A 9,414-nucleotide genomic window follows, 5' to 3' on the forward strand; every position below is an offset into this window, starting at 1 on the left:
ACTTGGAACAAGAAGTAAGTAACCTAGCAAGGTTAATAGGTGAAAGAAAACCGGGAAGTCTACCTAGTGATACAAATGCTAACCCCCGGAATGAAACAGCTAAAGCCATTACCACAAGAAGTGGTACAACACTTAAACCACCTGAAATACCTGTAACTTCTGATGAAGCTATTCCTACTCCACAAGAACCCCAACCTAATCAAGATTAGGAAAAAGAACCGGTAGTTGAAAAGGTTAATGAAGATAACACAGTTAAGGCTAAACCTTATGTTAAACCATACCAACCACCACTTCCTTACCCGAGTAAAATGAAGAAAGAGAAACTTGAAGCCGAGCAATCCAAATTCTTGGATATGTTTAAACAGATAAATGTAAATCTTCCTTTCATTGATGTGATTTCAGGAATGCCTAGATATGCTAAATTCTTGACAGATCTAATCTCAAATAGAAAGAAAATGGAAGAACTCTCAGCTGTTACCATGAATGCTAATTGTTCAGCAGCGCTATTGAATAAGATACTAGAAAAACTATCTGATCCAGGAAGTTTCACAATTCCATATTTTCTGGGTAGTCTTAGTTCAATAGAAGCATCGGTAGACTTAGGTGCTAGTATAAATCTAATGCCATATTCACTATACGCTAAACTAGACCTTGGAGAATTGAAACCAACCAGAATAAGCATACAACTAGCTGATCGATCAATAAAATATCCTAGAGGAATAATGGAGAACATGCTAGTTAAAGTTGGTACTTTAGTATTTCCAGTAGATTTTGTTGTTCTGGACATGGAAGAAGATTCTCAAGTTCCTCTCATATTAGGAAGACCATTCTTAAACACTGCTAAAGCAATGATAGACGTGTTCGGTAAGAAACTGACGCTAAGTATAGAGGATGAGAGTGTTACCTTTTCAGTTGATAGAGCAATGCAACAACCACAATCTGCAGATGATACATGTTATTATATTCAAACTATAGATGCACATGCAGAATTGTTAGAAGAATTTTCAGAATTACAAGGAACAGGAGAATGTTCTTTAGGAGAAGGTAATGAACCAATTGATGAAGCTGAAATGTTAGCTACACTTATAGCTAATGGATATGAACCAACAACAGAAGAAATTCAAATGCTAAAAGAAGAAGACAGATATCGATATAAATCATCGATAGAAGAACCTCCAAAATTAGAGTTAAAGCCACTTCCAAACCATTTGGAATACGCTTATTTACATGGTGAATCTGAATTACCTGTAATAATATCGTCTTCTCTTACTGAAAATGAGAAATCACAACTCATTTCTGTTTTGAAAGCTCATAAACTAGCCATTGCATGGAAGATTCATGATATTAAAGGAATAAGTCCTTCGTATTGCACACATAAAATCCTTATGGAAGAAGGTCATAAAACGTATGTGCAACGCCAACGAAGACTAAATCCTAATATGCAAGATGTAGTTAAGAAAGGGATTATTAAACTGCTAGATGCAGGTTTAATTTATCCAAATTTCTGATAGTCCATGGGTAAGCCCAGTTCAATGCGTGCCTAAGAAGGGTGGCATGACTGTCATTACAAATGAGAAAAATGAGCTTATTCCTACTAGGACTGTAACAGGATGGCGTGTATGTATTGATTATAGAAAATTAAATGACGCCACCAGAAAAGATCACTTTCCCTTACCTTTCATTGATCAAATGTTGGAAAGATTAGTCGGAAATAGTTACTATTGTTTTCTAGATGGATTTTCCGGATATTTTCAAATTCCAATAGCACCCGAAGATCAAGAGAAAACCACATTCACGTGCCCTTATGGTACTTTTGCTTACAAACGCATGCCATTTGGACTTTGTAACGCCCCTTCAACCTTTCAAAGGTGTATGATGGCGATTTTTCACTACATGATAGAAGAATGCATGGAAGTTTTCATGGATGACTTTTCAGTCTTCGGTGATACATTTGAATCATGTCTAGTTAATCTGGAACGAATGGTTATTAGATGCGAACAATCAAATCTAGTACTTAATTGGGAGAAGTGCCATTTCATGGTTAAAGAAGGCATCGTTCTTGGACATAAAATTTCAAAAGAAGGAATTGAAGTGGATAGAGCTAAAGTAGATGTAATTGCTAAACTTCCACATCCCACCAATGTTAGAGGAGTTAGGAGTTTTCTAAGGCATGCCGGTTTTTACCGACGTTTCATAAAAGATTTTTCTAAAATTGCCACTCCTATGAATAAATTCCTAGAAAAGGATGCTCCATTCATCTTTTCAGATGAGTGTATCAAATCTTTTAATATTCTTAAAGAGAAACTCACTAATGCGCCGATCATGATAACACCAAATTGGAATCTACCATTTGAACTAATGTGCGATGCAAGTGATTTTGCAATGGGAGCCGTTTTAGGACAAAGGATTGAAAAACGATTTCAACCTATATATTATGCTAGTAAGACGTTACAAGGAGCACAAACGAACTATACAACTACTGAAAAAGAACTCCTTGCTATTGTCTTTGCTTTTGACAAATTTCGATCATATCTCGTTCTAGCAAAAACGGTGGTTTATACCGACCATTCTGCTCTTAGATACATATTTTCAAAACAAGATGCTAAACCAAGATTAATCCGTTGGATCTTACTCTTACAAGAGTTTGATATTGAAATCCGAGATAAAAGAGGAGCAGAAAATCTCGTCGCTGATCATCTTTCTCATCTTGAAAATCCCGAATTAGAAGTTCTAAATGAATCGGCCATACAAGACAACTTTCCTGATGAATATCTATTGAAGATAGATTATAAAGAAATTCCATGGTTTGCAGACTATGCAAGCTATTTAGTATGTGGATTCCTTGAAAAAGGATTATCGTACCAAAGACGAAAGAAATTCTTCAGTGATATAAAACACTATTTTTGGGAAGATCCACATCTGTTTAAAAGTTGTCCCGATGGAATAATACGCCGATGTGTATTTGGAGATGAAGCTAGTAAAATATTAAACCATTATCACACAGGACCAACAGGAGGGCATTATGGGCCTCAACTAACAGCAAAAAAAGTTTATGATGCTGGATTCTATTGGCCTACAATTTACAAAGACGCACACCTTCTTTGCAAATCCTGTGATGCTTGTCAAAGGGCCGGAAAAATAAGTCAACGTGATGAAATGCCACAAAATGTCATCCAAGTATGTGAAGTATTTGACATTTGGGGTATTGACTTTATGGGTTCATTTCCAAAATCTCATAATAATCTATATATACTCGTAGCCATTGATTATGTATCTAAATGGGCGGAAGCACAAGCTCTCCCAACTAACGATGCACGAGTTGTAGTCAACTTTTTAAAACGTCTTTTTGCAAGGTTTGGAACACCGAAAGCTTTAATAAGTGATCGGGGTACTCATTTCTGTAATAATCAACTTGCGAAAGTTCTTAAAAGATATGGAGTAACTCATAAAATCTCCACCGCATATCATCCACAAACAAGTGGACAAGTTAAAAATACCAACCGAGCTTTAAAACGTATTCTAGAGAAAACCGTAGGATCAAATCCGAAGGAATGGTCCATTAAATTGGAGGATGCACTCTGGGATTTTAGAACAGCCTACAAAACTCCAATTGGAACCACACCTTTTAGACTTGTTTATGGAAAAGCATGTCATCTTCCAGTAGAAATTGAACACAAAGCATTTTGGGCTTTGAAGACATGTAATCTTGAATTACATGAAGCTGGACGTCTACGGTTAAGTCAACTAAACGAATTAGAAGAATTAAGACATGAAGCATACGAAAATTCGTTAATCTATAAAGAAAGAACGAATAAATGGCATGATAAAAGAATCAGAAGTTCAAAAGAATTTAAAGAAGGAGACAGAGTTCTTCTTTTCAATTCACGATTCAAGCTATTTCCTGGAAAATTGAAATCAAGATGGTCTGGACCATTCATAGTTAAAAGAGTTTTTCCATACGGAACGATAGAATTAATAAATTCAAATGGGATGGAATTTAAAGTTAATGGTCACAGAATTAAACATTACATACATGGTCCGATGGAAGTTGACAATGAAGTTAATCACAATTTCGATACCACAGCTAACTAAGTGTGGGGAGAATCAAGTCTTTAAAGGGGTTTATGTATTTCTGTTAGAGTTAGATTGTCTGTTTTCGTGTAGTTCTCGAAAATGGAACCCGAATGGTCTTTCCCTAGCAGACCCTAAAGAACTAGTCTTCTCCCCCCATTCTGAATTTTTATTTTTTTTAGGAAATGAAGACTGCCTGTGAACTAAACCATGGTCTAATGCTACACGCTTTGATCACTAAACGTAATAATGACACACTACCGAGTGAAATAGTATCAGTAATCAGAGAAAGATTGGACGGAGTTAGAAAAGAATCCAGATGCGAAGATAATAAGTTACAATTTGGTAAAGGAAAATTAAAATCCGCAGCGAAAAGAAGAGCACGACACCTAGAAAGATGTCACAAATGCGGAAAATGGTCACATGGAGGTAAATGTTCAAATAATCAAACCTATTCAAACACCGAATTTGTTACTTTATGCAGAGACTGACCGTTCATATGTTTAGAAGAAAAGACACAGAATGCTCGAGGTTACGCCTATGTAGCTATGGAAAACCAATTAAACCGACTATCTTATGAATGGGATAGATCATATAACTAAGAAATCTATTTCACAGGTATGTCTGTACAGTATTTAGTTTTTATTTTTTTTTAACCTTTTGATAATAAACGCTAATTTGTTCGCTATAAAGTATTAAATTGGTATTGAATAAAATTAGGTTTGGCGACCGAAATTATTGATATCATACAAAAATTTATTACATCACTGCGAAATTTAACGTTTATTCTTAAGGTATAAATATCTTTAATCAATCAACACAAAATATTTCAAAAATTCGTCATGAGTTAAATTAGGTTTTGGAACCGAAATTACTTTACCGAAAAGAGTGGGGTATATTTTTGATAATATTTGATTGATTAAAGTGGGATAAAAAGCCAAAAAGATTTTTAATTTTATTTTTACCATGTTTTTAAAATTAATATATAAATCTTAAATTAATATTGTAAACTTTGTAAAATCAATATATTTAAAATTGTAAATATTTGAAAAATTAATATAAGTTTGGTGTGAATTTATAATATGAATTTTTAAATTAAGTTTAGTGTGAATTTTTAATTTTTAAAATATGAATTTTTAATTTTATGCATTTCAAATTTTAAGTTCGTGTGAATTTTTAATATTAATTTTGAATTTTATATTTAAATTGTGTGAATTTAAAAACAAAAATTTACTTTATCTCATTAAGTTAATAATATGATTTTTAAAATTCGTCGTAAGTTGAAGACTAGGTCTTTGAACCGAAATTGCTTTACCCGAGGGAGGGACGAGAACTTTTATTATCATTATTTTTAATCTTATTGAATTAAAGTATGCCAAAAACATTAATAAAATCCAAAAATCTTTACTTTTAAACCGCGCTTTGATTTGACAAATTTTAAAATTTTGTCGAGGGATAGACTAGGACAACGATCCGAAACGCCCTCGCTCCTAAAGGAAAACAAAATTTTTAAAATTTAATTAATTATAAGTTTTATAAAGTATAAGGTTTAAAAAAAAAAAATATCACTGTAGCCGGCACCCCATGCGATCGCATGGGGTTTGCACTTGGAACCCATGCGATCGCATGGGGACCAAATGCAGGCCTGATACATACAGCAGCTCGGTTCTGCCTCAACACAAACACACACATACATTCACGAAACTCACCCAAAAATTCACCAATGTTCGCCATTTTTTCACCGTAATTCATCAAAATTCTTCCTCTAATCATGCCTAGATTCTCATTCTTCAGCAAATTGGTAAAAATTACACCCCTAAACTCTATAAATTCCTAGTTTTTGTGATAATTACCAATTTTTTTACCTAATGCAATTTTGTTAATTTCTAGTGTAATTAGTGTTAAATTGTTAGTATTTTATGCATGTATAACCTAGATTGATGCTATTTAACATGATTTGAAGCCAAAAACTTCAAAAATTTTAGAAATCTAGGGTTTGTGTTCTTGAGCAATTTGGGGCTTTTTGATATAAACAGGTTATGGCCGATTTTTGTCATGAATTATTGCTAAATTGAGTAGTGTAACATGTTTAGATAGTTAAATGATCCAAACAATGATCCTAAACATGATTTTTGGAGATTAAAGTGGACTTTTTAAGTCCAAAATTTATGAACTTGATTAATTTGATATATTTGCCATTTGAGACTTGTTTAATTATTAGTAATGAATATTTTGACATGTTATTTGAGTTAAATGCTTATGAATTTTGTATACATTTTCATATGTGCTTATTTGAAAAGTGTAGAATTGTGAAAAATTGTGAAAATGTGTATAAGTTTAATTTTGATTTAACATGTTATAGTGATTGTTTTAAGTTGTTATTTTGCTAACACTAATGCATATTTGGATGCACAAATTTTGTGTTTAATGTGTTTTGCAGAAAGCCGATACTAGAGGTTCAGGAGCATCATCATCTAGACGACCAGCACCAGAACCAGAACCAGAAATGCAACACGAACAAGAACCACAACAGGAACAACAACAGCCTGATCAGCACATACCTTATTATGATCCGGTACAGTTTGTTGATGAATTCATAGTATTCCCAATGAGGCCGACAGTAGAATTCCCAACGATTCCTGAGCACACTCTACATCCTAATCTGAGATTTGATAGGAGATGGAGAGATTACGAGACATATCAAAGGAACAAATTCAAATTGGTAATAAAAAATGTAGAGGTGCCAAGGGTAATCGATTGGGCCCCTTTGGAAAAGGTCCATCTAGCTGACCGTGTTAGATAGCTTTTAGTTCAAAGGTATGGCAGTTCTTCTTTTACAGATTGGGAACGTCTTTTCACCATTCGTCTTTTCACCATTCGTAGACCTGTATATAAGGAATGGTGTGTTGAGTTGATGAGTACTGTATCACTTGATACAAATATAGTTAGAATAGATGATAGAAGATTTCTTAGGTTTATCCTTGGCGGTAGGATGTACAGAATGTCCATGCTGGACATGGCCAGGGCCTTACAGATATATACTCCTAGTGAGTTGCTATTACCCGATTGTACAAACTTGATTCATTATGGTGAACGGGTAGATAGTAACTTTAACGCCGACGCCAGTTGGAGGCGTATGTCACATTTTGATGTTTTTACACGAGCAGGAGGACACTCCTATACACATATTGACAGAGCCGAGCTTCGTATTATTCATAGATTTTTGGCTAACTCGATTACACAAAGAGGTCATAATAAAGAAAAAATTACCTTATATGATTTATTCTACCTAAAGAGTATTCGGGATCCTAGAAGCTTTGTCAATATCCCTTACTGTGTTGCTTTTTATTTATCTAAAATGGTAGAGGGAATGCCGGACGGGAGTATAATAGGAGGAGGTATTTTTGTTACTCTCATTGGAGAGTATTTAGGTGTTGATAGGAACCAAGGGGGTTCATTACAGATTTGTAGAGAACATGTTGAGCCCTTAGGATTGAAAGTTTATGTGGGTGCTAAGGTATTGAAAAGTAGACGTAACCAAGCAATACCCTATGAGGGATCTCATCCTCAGGTAAAGAGAGGCTCAGACGAGGAAATGGAGGAGGCGGAAGACATTAGGGATGTCTTTCGAGACGCTATTCTTGACGTCCACATTCGTATAGATGAGGAAGCAATGACGAACGCGGCAAGACATAGTATGTATGAGCAGTGGAACTCCGAGCGAGTATACGAGGATTATAGGCGACGCCAACACGATAGCTGGTTAGTTCATCAGCACCAAATCATGAGCCAGCTATCATATCATGTACCAAATAACTATGTACCTACGCGACCTACTCATTTTCCGCCACATAGCCCCGATATCCGACCACCCTTTAACCAGTATGACTATAACCAAGCCTATCAGAACACCTATAACCAACAATGGAACCCACCCCATGAGATGAACTGGAACCCCTATCCAGACTGATTTAGTTCCATTTGGTTATTTTTATAATTTTTATGTTTTTATCTTTTGACTTTTTCATGTTTAAACTTATGTTATTGGATATATTTGTGTAATTTTTATTATTTTATTATTATTGTGTACTAATATTTCATATTTAGAATTTGAAAGTGGGATATTAAGTCCCATTTCAAATTGCCATGCATGATTATATTTGTATGTATGTATATTGTCGATTGTACAAAACAGGGTAAAACAGCGCATTTTCAAAGACTGGCATTAAGTTCAGCAAAAGCTACTAATTTTGACGACAAGATGACAAATAAATGTGATGTAACAACAGACGAAATGAACAAATGATATGAACCATTTATCATTCAGCAAACAAACGCCAATATGTTTGGAAACTTTGGTAAAATTTAATCATTTCTACGCTAATCACCCTCAATAATTTAAATTGTACTGATTTCTTGCAAATGAGGGCATTGCAAGATCTTAAGTGTGGGAAGGGGTTAAATTCTTTCGGTTTTTTAAAATTTTTATCTTTATACACTTGGTTACCGTTAAAAATACTAGTAACGTAGTAGTTGTATTAGAATCTAGTGCTCTCTGATAATAAAGAACAGCCCTAGTCTTATATACTGACTACCCAATTCTAGTAAAATTTTTCAAAATTTTCAATTAAATGAACTCAAAATCATGTTTATACATATTTATGAACGATAAAACTAGGTGTTAACACCGAAATTATTGTTACCTCGGAAAGGACATAAATTGAGAAACAAACCAAAATGTTAAAATTCATTTAAAATGGAATAGAGAACAATAAAAAGGAAAATAAAAGCCAAGTGCGGGAAAAATTACCAAGTTATCTTAAACATATGTCACATATTTCTGTAACAAATAACTGAAAATACTTTTGCTTTGGACTAAACTAAACTATTTTACCCGATGAAAGAAAAGAAGAGATGGATCTACACGATGAATCAATTCCATCATTAAAAGGAAGTAAAGTCTTCCGAAAAAGAAACGCACTTCTTGAGTTAGGTCATGAAGTTGTCGTCCAGACCAGCTGTAGGTTGACGAAAAACCTAGAAAAGTCATCACTAAAATCAGCAGGAAATCCACGGACCTCAGCATCAAACAGGGTCGCCAAGTGGTCAGATTGATCCTAACCATGAGAAGGATTTATCTCGTAAAATGGGGGGGCACCATGCAAATTAGCTGGATAAGACTAATGAATCAGATCCCCAGAAAGGATAATCTCCTTAAAGATTAAAAATCAGCTTTTAAGCCTGATATTACTCAATCCTAGAGATTGACCTTAAAGATTGAGAATTCAGACTCATGGAATTCAATGATATCTAAACTCGAGCTTGAACGAGAAAATATTTTGA

This window comes from Rutidosis leptorrhynchoides, chromosome 2 (assembly GCF_046630445.1).
Source record: "Rutidosis leptorrhynchoides isolate AG116_Rl617_1_P2 chromosome 2, CSIRO_AGI_Rlap_v1, whole genome shotgun sequence".
In the NCBI taxonomy this organism is placed as follows: domain Eukaryota; kingdom Viridiplantae; phylum Streptophyta; class Magnoliopsida; order Asterales; family Asteraceae; genus Rutidosis; species Rutidosis leptorrhynchoides.